This window comes from Rhipicephalus sanguineus, chromosome 7 (genome assembly GCF_013339695.2).
Source record: "Rhipicephalus sanguineus isolate Rsan-2018 chromosome 7, BIME_Rsan_1.4, whole genome shotgun sequence".
NCBI lineage: Eukaryota > Metazoa > Arthropoda > Arachnida > Ixodida > Ixodidae > Rhipicephalus > Rhipicephalus sanguineus.
The window spans coordinates 137,102,718-137,114,771 of NC_051182.1; the positions used below are offsets into that span (position 1 = coordinate 137,102,718).

Consider the following 12,054-nt stretch of genomic DNA (forward strand, 5'->3'; position numbering starts at 1 on the left):
CAGGCCATATCGTCTGCCTGATTGTACGTACGCGTGTAGAGAAATAAGTGAAGATGGGGTGGACTTTTGCGTTCCTTCCATTCGGTTTTGCTTCCTTTGTTCGCGCATTTCCTTACTTCGTTTCCTCTACCGTGTTCTACACGCGTCAGGAAAGAGGGGCGCATGCGCGACCTTTGCAGACGGATCGCGGGATAGCAGTTATTTTCCTTTTTTTGCGATGTAAGAGCCATAATTTACCGGTCTCTGACCGACGGCGCGGTGGCCTTTGTAGCAGACGGAAATCGAAGCCGACGGCGGTACGTTCTCTATGAGCCTATGTGGCCGCCGCACCGCTGTGCCGCAAAGCGGCGCTTTCTGTGTTTGTTTTGTTGCGGTGCAAACGATATGTGGCATGCGTGCTTTTGCGCAGAGCCGCAGATCAGTTGCTCCACTATACTTTAGTAGATGCGCCTACTGAACCCGAAAGTGCCGCGTATGGCTTTAATGTTGGGTTTTAAGGCTATATAACTTCCGTGTTAGCACTGCGGCCGTCAAGTAGTAACTTCCATTACGTATTTTCGACACATCGGAGGCCCTTAGCACTACTCAGTTTCACACTGCAGTGTTTCCCAGAGAGAACTCTAGGGGGAAAATGTAGCGCTGGTGCCTATGGAAACTGCATAGTATGGAAGTTAAGCGAGCATTGTGCTTACAGGACATGGCGATTTGCCAAAACTTCTATGCCACCGCGCTGTAATAAAAAATGTCAAACTCCGGGATTTTACGTGCCAAAAGCGCGATATGATTGCGAAGCAGCTATGCAGTAATATAGTCGGTTACAATCTACGCCCCCGGAACTCTGGCACGCCTGTCATTCATCTGTGCAAGAGTCCTGCTATATCGTTTCCGTTCTAAAGTACGTTTTCGTTGCTAATGTAAGTACTACATTAAGAAATAAAAGTTTGTCGTCCTTACTTAAAATAATAGTGACATGGCCATCTTTGCTGTCACTTGGCAGGACGTTTAAGTTCTCGACCGAAAACTAGCGACATGAACGTGGGCCTTTATGGTAATATCACCTAACTGAAATAAGCGACAGGTATGTGACGTCACAGAAATGAGCAAATGCGATTGGATAAGACATTTATGTAAATTTACTGTGGGCGGGACAGTGAAGGCTGTTGGCGGAGCTTATACTTATCCTTAGTTTTCAACCGACTATATATTGGACTCAGCGTTAATTTTGACCGCATGGGTTTCTTTAACATGCACCTAAACCAGCGTACAGGTTTTTTTTTTTGCATTTCACTCCCACCTTGCATCCCTGCATTACATATGGCTCTCGTGTATTATAGTACAAAATTAATTGCCTTCTTTCGTTGAAACCACCTGAGGCTTTGTAGACCTTGAGGAAGAACTGAATACAAAACGAAGTGTCGCAGTATATGCTAATATCTGACGATACACTCACGAGGGAACATTACAGACTGTGAAGTTTAGTCTACTATACGTTTAAAAAAAGGCGTGCTCAGGTGCCTTAAGCGATTGAAAATATGTCTCCATTCATGCCGCCTGCAGTACGTAATTGTTTCCCATGCAAATGACTGAGCCCAGTCTGTGAGAGCTCAGACGAACACAGCCGAAGAGCTTACTTGTTATTCGACTCACAAACGACTCCAAGGCGACTCTAAATCCATACGTGCTCGCACCATAAAAGTCAGCACTGCTTCTGTTTCTCACATTAAGGGCGTTCCCGCGAAAAAAACGGAGTGGGCGTTTCAAGGCGTGGTCACCTTTGTAGGGCTAACAACTATAAAAAGGTGACAGAAGAAGCCATTGCGTCATTTTAAACGATCGTTCCAAGTAAGCCTGTCTTTACTACTGATCACGTTCAACTTCACGAGTTGTTTCTTTCGCGGGCATGTTGGCAACACTTAAATACGAAATCAGTTCAACGAAGAAAAAGAAAAGCTTGAATGGGAATCCTTATCAGGCCTGCAATCTTTCGGAGCAGGCAGTAAATTTTCTCGCTCGCGCCTTAAAGTGATCGAGAGAGTGAGTTTGCTTTAAAGGTGCTCAGCGCACTTACGTCCACTGGAAGTCGGCGTAGGTTCGGCCACAGTCGTGTTGCCCGTAAAAAAATAGTGTAATGCTGTAGAAAGAAAAACGAAGAAATGAGAAAACCATTACTTTTATAGGAGCGTTCGAAGCCAATATATACTCACGCGCTGGGCGCATTCAGCTTACCGTGTAAGTCGTTTTTATCGACGCGATAGAAGGATACGTTGGCGTAGAGTTACTGCGCCGCCTACTACTCCTGTTGCTGTTGAATAGGATAGGTGGGACGTACAGCATGGGTTTTCGTTACCTTGTACAACACAAGGTAACATCACGACGCTGCAGTAAAGTTGGCACATGCAACGTACTGTTTTGTTCTCACACACAAGTCATGTCGACGTTGAAAATTTGAAAAGTTTGACATTTGAATTTGAAATCGGAAAAGTGACGTTGAGGAAGAAACTGACAATGAATAAAAAGTCTGGTAATGACAATGTCACATGATAATATAGCATAGCAAACAAAAACTTTTGTACAGGAAGGAAACGTGACTTGAGATGAGCCTAGAAGTAGTTTGCTTAGAACGAGAAAGTACCTTGTCTGTCCCATAAACTTCCGGTGTAACCCGTATAGATCTTCGATCTCACTACTGCAGGAAAAGGGGATTGACGGACAGCGCGCGCCTTCTGTTCTGCATATGTATGCATGTTCTGCGTACGTGAACGATCTCCGCGTTTCCAGCAATAAGCGAAATATATAGCATACCATCGCATATACAGGGACGCGCTTATTTCGCTTAGAATCTCAGCAAGGTTTTGTGCATACCGAGATGCTCTGCTCTCGCTCAGATTTCGATGAAGCACCACACCTTACGGTCCTGAATGTTTAATGCAATATTACTTGGTCCAGACTTTGGGAAGAAATGAGAACAAAATTGTATGTTGATGTCCGTTCTGAGGAAGCTAGCTGACACCATTGTCAAAAACTTGCGCTGCTGTTCCCGAATAGCCGAATGTTGTTTGTGCCTCTGCAGAACATTTCATGCCTTTTGCTATGTCAGTTCGGGAGATGGAGTCGTGCAGAAATGAAAAATATTTGGACAGGAGGTGTAGCTGAAGCCAACGTTTCGGCAATAAAGTGGTCTTCTGCTCTTCAAGGCAGTTGCAGTCTTGAACAAGACAAGACCACATGTCGAAACGTTGGCGCCAGTGACGCCCCCTGTCCAAAGGTTTTTCATCTTTTCATATGTAACTCGTTTCTCAATGAGTTAAGATTGCTTGTACGTATGCAAACCATGTGCTGGCCATCTATTTTTTCAATTCACCTTCTGCACTTTTTAGTTTGATACTAGTGTTAGGTGCTGTTTCTAGCCCTCTTTTGATCCATCCCTCTTGCTTTTTTGTTCCTTTCCTCTTTTGCTTCATTATGTTTTCACTTTCTTTCTTGATTATAATCTTTTGCTCACTCAGAAAGGCCTGGGGGATATCCTTCTTCCGCTATTACCAAATACGGTGACATTTGTCCAATGGCTAATAATCAAAAAGAAAAGATAAAAAAAAAGATATATTCTGTAGAACTGCCATGTATAAAAGTCCTTTTTTCCCAGTACAATTACAGCCTGGAATCGGCTACCATCAGATATTGCGAGGATAAGTTCAAATGCAGCGTTTGTCCAGGCGCTCCATGATGTTATTGTATAGATATAACCATGTTGTGATGTATAGTTATGATCATGTTTTTCTGTCTACGCATGTAACCTGTAATTTTGTATTATGCACTTTATGTATCCCCCCCCCCCCACTGTAACGCCTATGAAGGCACTGAGGGTATTTGATAAATAAATAATAAATATGATATGCCTAGTGGTTTTTTGTAGCATTGTTCTTAATTTCTTCAGAATTAACAATTTAACACCAAGGTGTGCGAAATCAACAGGAATGGGACGACTAACTCATGATGTGACAGCATGATTTCGTGCGAGAAAAAAACTGAAGAACAGACAATTGGCCACAGGTGTGCAGTCTGGAAGCATCGACACTTGACGTACATTTGGACATGGCGCCCAGACGTGAGATGAAAGCGTAAAGTCCAGAGCGAATGATATAATAATACTTAGAAAGCGACGTTTGCAATTGCTAGCTGTCTCAGCGCCCTCGGTGCGACCGTTAATCCAAACGAACGGCCGGACACACTTCCGCCTCTGCCTCCAATACCCACACACACACTGCTGACCCTTCGCTCTGTCAAGCCATGCTTTATCGTCTGCTTCTAACACGCTTTTCGTCTGCTTCTCAGAGTCTCTGTGTGTTTTTCGTCTCTTACAGGCAGCCCTAATGCGTTGACCGTTCCTATCGGCACCGCCCCGAGCTCCGGCTCGGCTTGGCTTTGTGTTTGTCTGGCGTGTTGGGCGTGTGTGTGACGTACGTGCTTACTACACAGGCGGGGACATGGACAGGAGCGCGCGTCTGTGAACGCGTGGGCAGGCGACACACTTAGGCCTACTCGGCAATCAGCCATTCCCTTTCGATGGCGCGTACCAGAAACGTCACTTTTGCTGGCCGTCTGCAGTTTTGAATTATGGATCGCCGCGCCGTGGCGTTCCGGCGCAACACGAATTACCGCTACTGCAGTTTATCCAGCGTAAGGGTCCTTTGTTTGGTTTTATCTGTCCTCCGTTTTTGTTTATCTTGCTTCGTTCACGCCTTGTTCGCCCTTTCACCTCTCAATCGCTTCGCAACGCTGCCGTGATGGAACGGTCGTCTGCGTTGCGCTCGGCGAGCAAAAAAAGAGAAAGGCTTAGAACACGAGAAGACGACAGCTAGGCCTTTGTCGGCGCTTTGCCCACCTCGTGACACCTAGCTGTCACGTGAGACAAGGGCTTCTGTGCGCAGGGTTCCATCGTGTGCGAAAGCGCCACCGTCTCGTTATAGCCACCAGTCTCGTAGCGTCATCTGCTAGGTAGCGCGGTAACAGACGATAGCTATAGCAGATGGAAATATACGTGGTAATGGCGGCTAGGCCTTTCACGGGTCGTAGTTGATACTATTTAGAGAACCTGTCACCCGAAAGCTCAACTACACGGAAGGAGTTCGGGAAAATAATGACAGAAGGACAGGTCCTCCTTGCTGCTGAGAAGGTCATTGTCCAAGTATAACGCTGACGAAGTCGTTGTTTCTGACCTTATGTACACAACCTTTTGTCATCTCGGGGAATGGTGTTGAGTGCATTTTATCTATTTTTGTCGACGTATTGATGAATGCGAAGCAAGATGACTTCCTGCCGCGGTGTGATATTGCTATCGTCTCTGCCTTACGCTTAATCTTCGTTTACCAAGGTGTTCTATGCATATTGGCTTGTTGAAGGACGATAAAGACATTAGAACACAAATAAACTTTCGAATTTGTCGCTGATGGTAATTCTAACAGCTTAATAATGTGTCGTGGAATGTCAAGATGAACAGCATAGAGCTTTGGTGAAGATGTGCTCAAACATTACTGGTGCGCTTAAGGCCATTTTTCATTAATATAACATTAGTTGACCTTTTGCGCAATCTTACGCTGCTACAGGCTTTGGTTTAGCTCAGACAAAGACCAGGTAGGAATGAATACGATTCCATTTCTCTCGGGGCTGATGGAAAAACGTCTATGAAAACTATAAAATTCATCCACACTCATGGCTACGTGCATGCAATCAGTCTGATTGGCTACAAACACAAACATTGCGGAATTGGACAACAGGCACTTTGTGGAATTTGGTCTCAACAGCGCCACTACTGTGCTCAGATCGTACTATGGTATAGCACCTTTGATGCGGGCCACGTGAATTCCACGCGCGACGCGAGCTTTCTTTAAATTCCCACTGGCGCCGGCTAAAGGGTCATTCAACCCTCTAAACATATTCGAGGCATCCACAAGGTGGCGTGCCAGGCGTCGGCGCGCATCGCTTAGAATTAAGCCACTGCCGCATCACTAGCTTGCAGGGACGACGCCTTTACCAGATTTGTGGGCCGAACGCTTCGTTCGAAAGCGTATTCAGCGAGGACGTTCGATAAGGCGTAACACGGGCTCCAGAGGGAGCTAACGTAAGAAAAAGATAAAGAAAAGGAAGCGAAATAATGGCAAGGCGGGGAAGAACACCCCTTCGCCCTGATCCGAAGCGGTGATGAGTGACGACTGCTAGGTGGCGCGGTAGCCGCGAACGTGAACGTGCCGCCAGCTTGCTTCTCCCACCCCCCGTTCGTCTGTAATTAGAAAGCCGGCGTAATTGATGATTTCTTTCTTCGAGCGCGGTGGAATGAAAGGAAAACCGCCTCCGGCGTCGCATAGCGTCACGAAGCCATGGCCCGCGTACGTGCAGCAGCGAAAGGCCAACGATGCCTTCTAGGGCAAAAGCTTAGCGATGCATGCCTATATAGTTGCAGGCCTACGAAGACGGGACTTTTTGTTTTGTATGCAAACTTAGGCGCGCTCGTCGCTTAATTCTTCCCGCGAATACTGCACGCGGGCAACCCTGAAACGAGCTCAGCAAAGTATGACTCATCGATCGTGTATTATTCATGTGTGTGTACAGTCCAGGCGGTAATGTATGACAAGTAGTTTTCGGTAACCAGTTTGTTCTGGAGGAATCGCAGGCGCCGCGTATTCTTTGAACAAGTTGGTCTTGAATTCCGAGCTTCTCGAGTGGGGTAGTCGACGTTAAGCTTTTTCATTTAGGTCGTCATCATCATTCGTGCGTAGGACCTCGGCTTCTGACCGAGGAACACCACTTACAACCAGTCTGCAGTCGTCTTGGCGACGTCAGACGGTAGAAACCCAGAAGAGGTATACACACACACATGGTTCTACAGCGTGGTACACAGCAGCTATGTATGTACCAGAGAATTACAGGTGTTACGTGGTGTAAGTTACTTAGCGTCATAGGTGGGAGATTAGGTTTCTATAAGCACTTGTCAAGCCGTCGTTGTGAGGTTGTGTTTGTGCACCAAACTTACATACTCATTAGACAAAGTATGAAAGATAAACGTACTTCTATAGGCTACGGATCTCAAACGTTTATGAAACGATCGTCACTAAAGTGCTCCCAAGCTCTGTACAAATTTTTAAAGGATCCAGGTAGAGCCTATTCACACACTTCCACAGTTGGCTTTCAAAGGATGCGCCCCAGCTCAAGTTTCTCTTAGAGCAACTGGATTTCCAAGCATCTTCCTGTGAACCTTGACACGCGATGCAATACGTACGGATCAAAGAAACGCTTCCACCACGCAAGAAGTCCCGGCACTGGCCGCTTTTGTTTCAAACCACTTCTTGAAAAGAGGAAGCGCCAGCGTTCGCTTGATTGCAAACGACTGAACGCATGTTTCCTTTTGTTCTCTCACCCCCCCCCCCCCGTTTCATCGTTCTGATCTTTGACATCGCACTAACACCTCCACAAACCGCGCGGTGGCGCGAAGCATATTTCGCGTTACAGACGGTGCAAAATGAAGACATCTGCAACTGCCAAGTGGCGCTGACCTCGCCCTCAACCAATCGCCACTTTTGTTTCGACATTGGAAGTCGCATTTTTTTTTCTCGCACTTTCGTTTTCCGCATCGATAGCGCATAGCATAGTGCCGCTGGCAGGCCAGAGGTCCCATATCGTTCGCATCTTTGCTTCACGCGCAGCCGCAACCTAATGTCTTTTGTAGGGGGCGCTCATATTTCAACCCGCGGATCGCTTAGGTGGCAGGTCACGACGTGGAGCGGCTCACCTTCCAGACGATATACGCTCCCACCGCCCCCACATGCAGCCAGATAGCAGACGACGCAACGACCAACAACATGGCCGCCACGTTTATGTAGCAGACGCCGACCCTCCCGGAGTGCCCTGTGTCGCACCGGATGCGCACGCTGTTCTAACTCCGCGCTCATTACATCATCAGGACGCCACCGCCTCCTCGCAGCACATGCCCGCGCGAAACATAATGGTTCCATCAATCCGTGCGTCACGAAAGATCTTTCCATTGTTCATTTTGTTTTTCTCCACCTCCAACTCTCCGCTCTGCTTCTTCAGTGCGCGCTTCTGCCACGAAGAATGTCGACAACGTGCGTGGTGGCCGTAGGCCAAGCCGTAGCCTTGGAACTCTCGTCTGCAATCCAATCGGGCCTTGCGATTGCGGTCGTGTCGTCTGCTCTTCGTGATCGTGCTCGCGACCGGCTCTCGGATTGGCTCGACTGGGCGCGTGTGGCGGATTCTTGCGCTAAAGCGTTCGTGCCTTATTTTCTCGACAGTCCATTACGACTTGCGCGATCCCTAAGATGACCGCGTTGCCTCGTGATATGTTCACTTTCCATTCGTGCCCACTGATAATATACTCTGCGCAGAGACGTTGCCGAGAAAGTGAGCAATTCGAGATTACCAACTTGAGAGCAAAAATGCAGGAACACGCAACTGCCGCAACTGAGATTCCAGGCAGATAGGGACTTTCCCACTGTGCCCAAAGGAATCCCGTTGATGAATGAATGAATGGATTAATCAACCAGTGAAATTCCAAGTGAACATTAGAACTGTGCTTTGAAATAAAAATGGCCCAGATCGATGCCGGAGAGATCGCAGCGCATGTAGATAAGCACTCAGTAACACAAATATTTCTTGGTCTACCCGCTTTTACTGGCTGTATTACGCAGTCGCAGTCACTTGAGGCACGCCTCTTTCGGTCGTACGTTCAAATGTTAGCCAAATCTCCCGAAAAGATGAAATATAACAGCGAGCATGGCAGTATAAGAAAATAACTGTTTGTTACGCATTCCTCTGCGTGGTCTCGAAAATCCTCCTCCCCTCATTCAAGCACATAGACAAGGAAAGAAAAGGGAAAAAGGCATGGCCAAAATGTCAAGAACACATCTAGAAGACGGCTAGAACATGACTACGAGCATAACAAAATAGCCGTTTCTTTAGACGCGTCTTTTTCTGCATAGTTTTGCCGAACATATAAAAAAAGAACAAAGACAGGAAGGGCAGTGGATGGGGCTAGCCAGATTTCAATAATATATATTAACTATTGCAGCCTGAAACAAGACCACGGGACTAGTAAAAGTCGAGGGCACGTGCTTTTCGTCTGTCTTGTCTTGTTTTGCTCTGCACGCATCGCTCTGTACTACAACACACAAGAATGCACGTGGCGAGAACTAGAACGCATCTAGACAAGCATATAAAAGATGGCCAGATGACGGCTAAACGAGAGGTATAAGTTTAAGCACCTCTGCTTTAAGCGTGATATCGCCGCTTCATCACCCGTACCGCCTCACACTTCTCAGTTGCCTGACGGACAGAGGAACCTCCATTTATTTACCCGTCCAAGCCCATCACAACAAGCTCGTACACCAACGTGGTGTAACACTGTTCTTTCTCTACGCATAATAAGTCTCAGAACAGCCAAGCCGAGCCGCTTCCGCGTAATCAACACACCACGCGAGTATGATCTAAATGCCCGGCATCACACGATGCCTTCTCATAGGAGAGCGTTGATCCAGACAAGGCGGGTAAGGAAGGCCGAGGGCAGGCAACCTTGACGGCGTCACGTGACCGCGACCTCGACGAAAATTCGCCTCGGTTCGCCGCTGTCGCTCTGACGCTACACATTACGCGTTTGCCACGCTGCCGCCTGTGTGAATCCTTCCCGCGCACATACGCATCCAGGGGGTGTTGTGTAGCGTACGTTCTTTAGTACGCGTTTCACTGTACTACGCAGCTATAACCTCATCCTTTACGGTGTCTTGGGTGCTGTTTAATTAACAAGGCCGGCTACGGAAGGAGCTGTAGACGTCCCGCTGTTTCTGGGATGGGCGCCCGCAGCTGTTTACGCGTACCGGATATTACACCTTTCACTGGCGTGTATCTGCTGCTTTCTCGTTTACAAGCTTCGCTGCTTCTCAGGCCTCTTATATGCGGGCGTTTTGTTGTTGGGCCTTTGTTATGGGCCACGCATTCTGGAGGACGGGCCAACAACAGCGAGCGTCTCGTTATTTCTTTTCTGTACAGTATTGGGTGCTCAGATTGTAGGATGTTTTTTTTTCTTTCGTGTCGTAATATGCGGGAAAGCATCCGTCTTCCGGTCAGGGCAGGCCAAGTCGATTAACGCCCAGACCGCGCGTGACTCTACAGATACTGGGCTGCCGCACCTTCGTTTCGCTGCGCAGATGAATGTTCGGGTACCCGAAAATAAGTGAATAGGAACATTTAATTTCGAGACGCTTATACCAGCAAGAAATACAGGAGCTAAAGAGAGGTGTTTGCGCCTTGTATCAACTGAATGTTGGGGTACGCCTTTAGTGCATCTTCCGCGGTTCCTGTGCCGATCGTATAAGACTTCGCGATGGTAATTGAAAAGAACCATTCCTGCGCTGTGTCGCGCATTGCACCACCTCATATAGGGAGACAGGTTAAATAACGAGTTGTGGTGGACTGGCAGATTAGTCTTAGGATTGTGAAGAGGCCGCTCTTATGAAGCGAGACGAGTGCAGAGGTATATCACTCATGAAAGTAAGCAAAAAGCGGCGACACAGCGTTAACGTCAAAATAGGTTGCGTTCACATAGATTGGACCTATCTATCTATCTATCTATCTATCTATCTATCTATCTATCTATCTATCTATCTATCTATCTATCTATCTATCTATCTATCTATCTATCTATCTATCTATCTATCTATCTATCTATCTATCTATCTGTCTGTCTGTCTGATACTGTCTGTCAGTCTTTCTATTCGTACATCTGTCACTGTGTCTATCTATCTCTACATCTGTCACTGTTTATTTACTATCTGTCTACATGTCACTTATCTGTTTATCTATCCATCTGTCATTGTGTGTATATCTATCATCGTCATTCGTGTGTATATCTATCCATTTGTCACTGTGTCTGTCTAGAAAGAAAGACAGAGATAGAATGAAAGAACAGAGGTGGAGGAATTGACTAATCTTCAAGTCTATCCAAATTTCTGCATTTCATACTAGCGCGACGATGGTCATGGTACAGACCGCTTCGCGTCTTGGCGAACTGGAAGAAAACAACTGTGCTCAACACACACGCATTTAAAACCTGTGGAAAGAGAGATTAGCTCGGCGAACGGTACACGCTTTTAGCTGATCTAGATCACGATGTCCGTCGGAATTCAACGTCATCCTGTTCGGTGGCTTTACATAGCTGAGCCGAACGTTAGCGCACCATCTGCGCTGCAGCGCATGAGTTCGGCTGGTTCCCGATGATGGTGTGTTGACTGTGATGGTATGTCGTGCAACAGGGCGGTGCATAGCGGCTGTAAACACTGTCGCCTGTGGAAGTTGTTTTTACGCCACTGTACTTTTTTTCTTCGCAGTCATGTTTCGTTTGAAGCGCTCTTGACGCTTTAACGTTAGTCAGTGCGCATGCGTGTTTTTGGGTCAAAGAACGTTATGGTACCTGTTCTAGGCCGGCGCCTTCGTGAGATCAAGGCCGCTTTTTTAACTTCTGCTTTTATTTTTCTGCATATGTTAAAGCACTGTATAGCAGACTTGCAGCAGACTTCGTTCACAATATATTGCTTCCTTCAAACGTCAAAACTTGTTTCCTTGAGACATATTCAATGGAAAGGAGCATTAAACTTACCGCAGTTTTGCGCTGAGCCAACCAGGAGTTCGCTTTCTAGGCCACATCCTCGCTGGTACTGCACAAAATCGATCGTTTCGTTCGTCGGCATCTTTCTTATAGGCCTAACTCGCCCAGGTGGAATCCACTTTATGCCGATGAGCAAGCTATCCTCAAATGCATCGTGGCACTCCCTTTTACAAGGAAGCAGGCAAAAACGCACTCGGGCACAGGAATTACGGGTGTTCGATGGCTATAAGTACCGTGGTACATCGTTGATGAGTTTTATCTGGCTTATTTCGTCTGCTTCGTCGGCGTATCGTCTGCTACTTCTTCCGACACGCCTTGATACATGCGCGTTCGTTGAGGTATGTTAGTACTTTTTTTTCTTTAAGCCTATAGTTTCCGTTTGTTGG

The 12,054-nt window shown here is 47.0% G+C and overlaps 1 protein-coding gene across 1 annotated transcript in view; it reads left to right on the forward strand.

Moving 5' to 3' along the window:
* LOC119399065 (uncharacterized) overlaps positions 1–12,054 on the forward strand; it is a 198,834-nt gene that overhangs the window by 18,401 nt on the left and 168,379 nt on the right. The gene's annotated exons all lie outside the window — the stretch shown is intronic.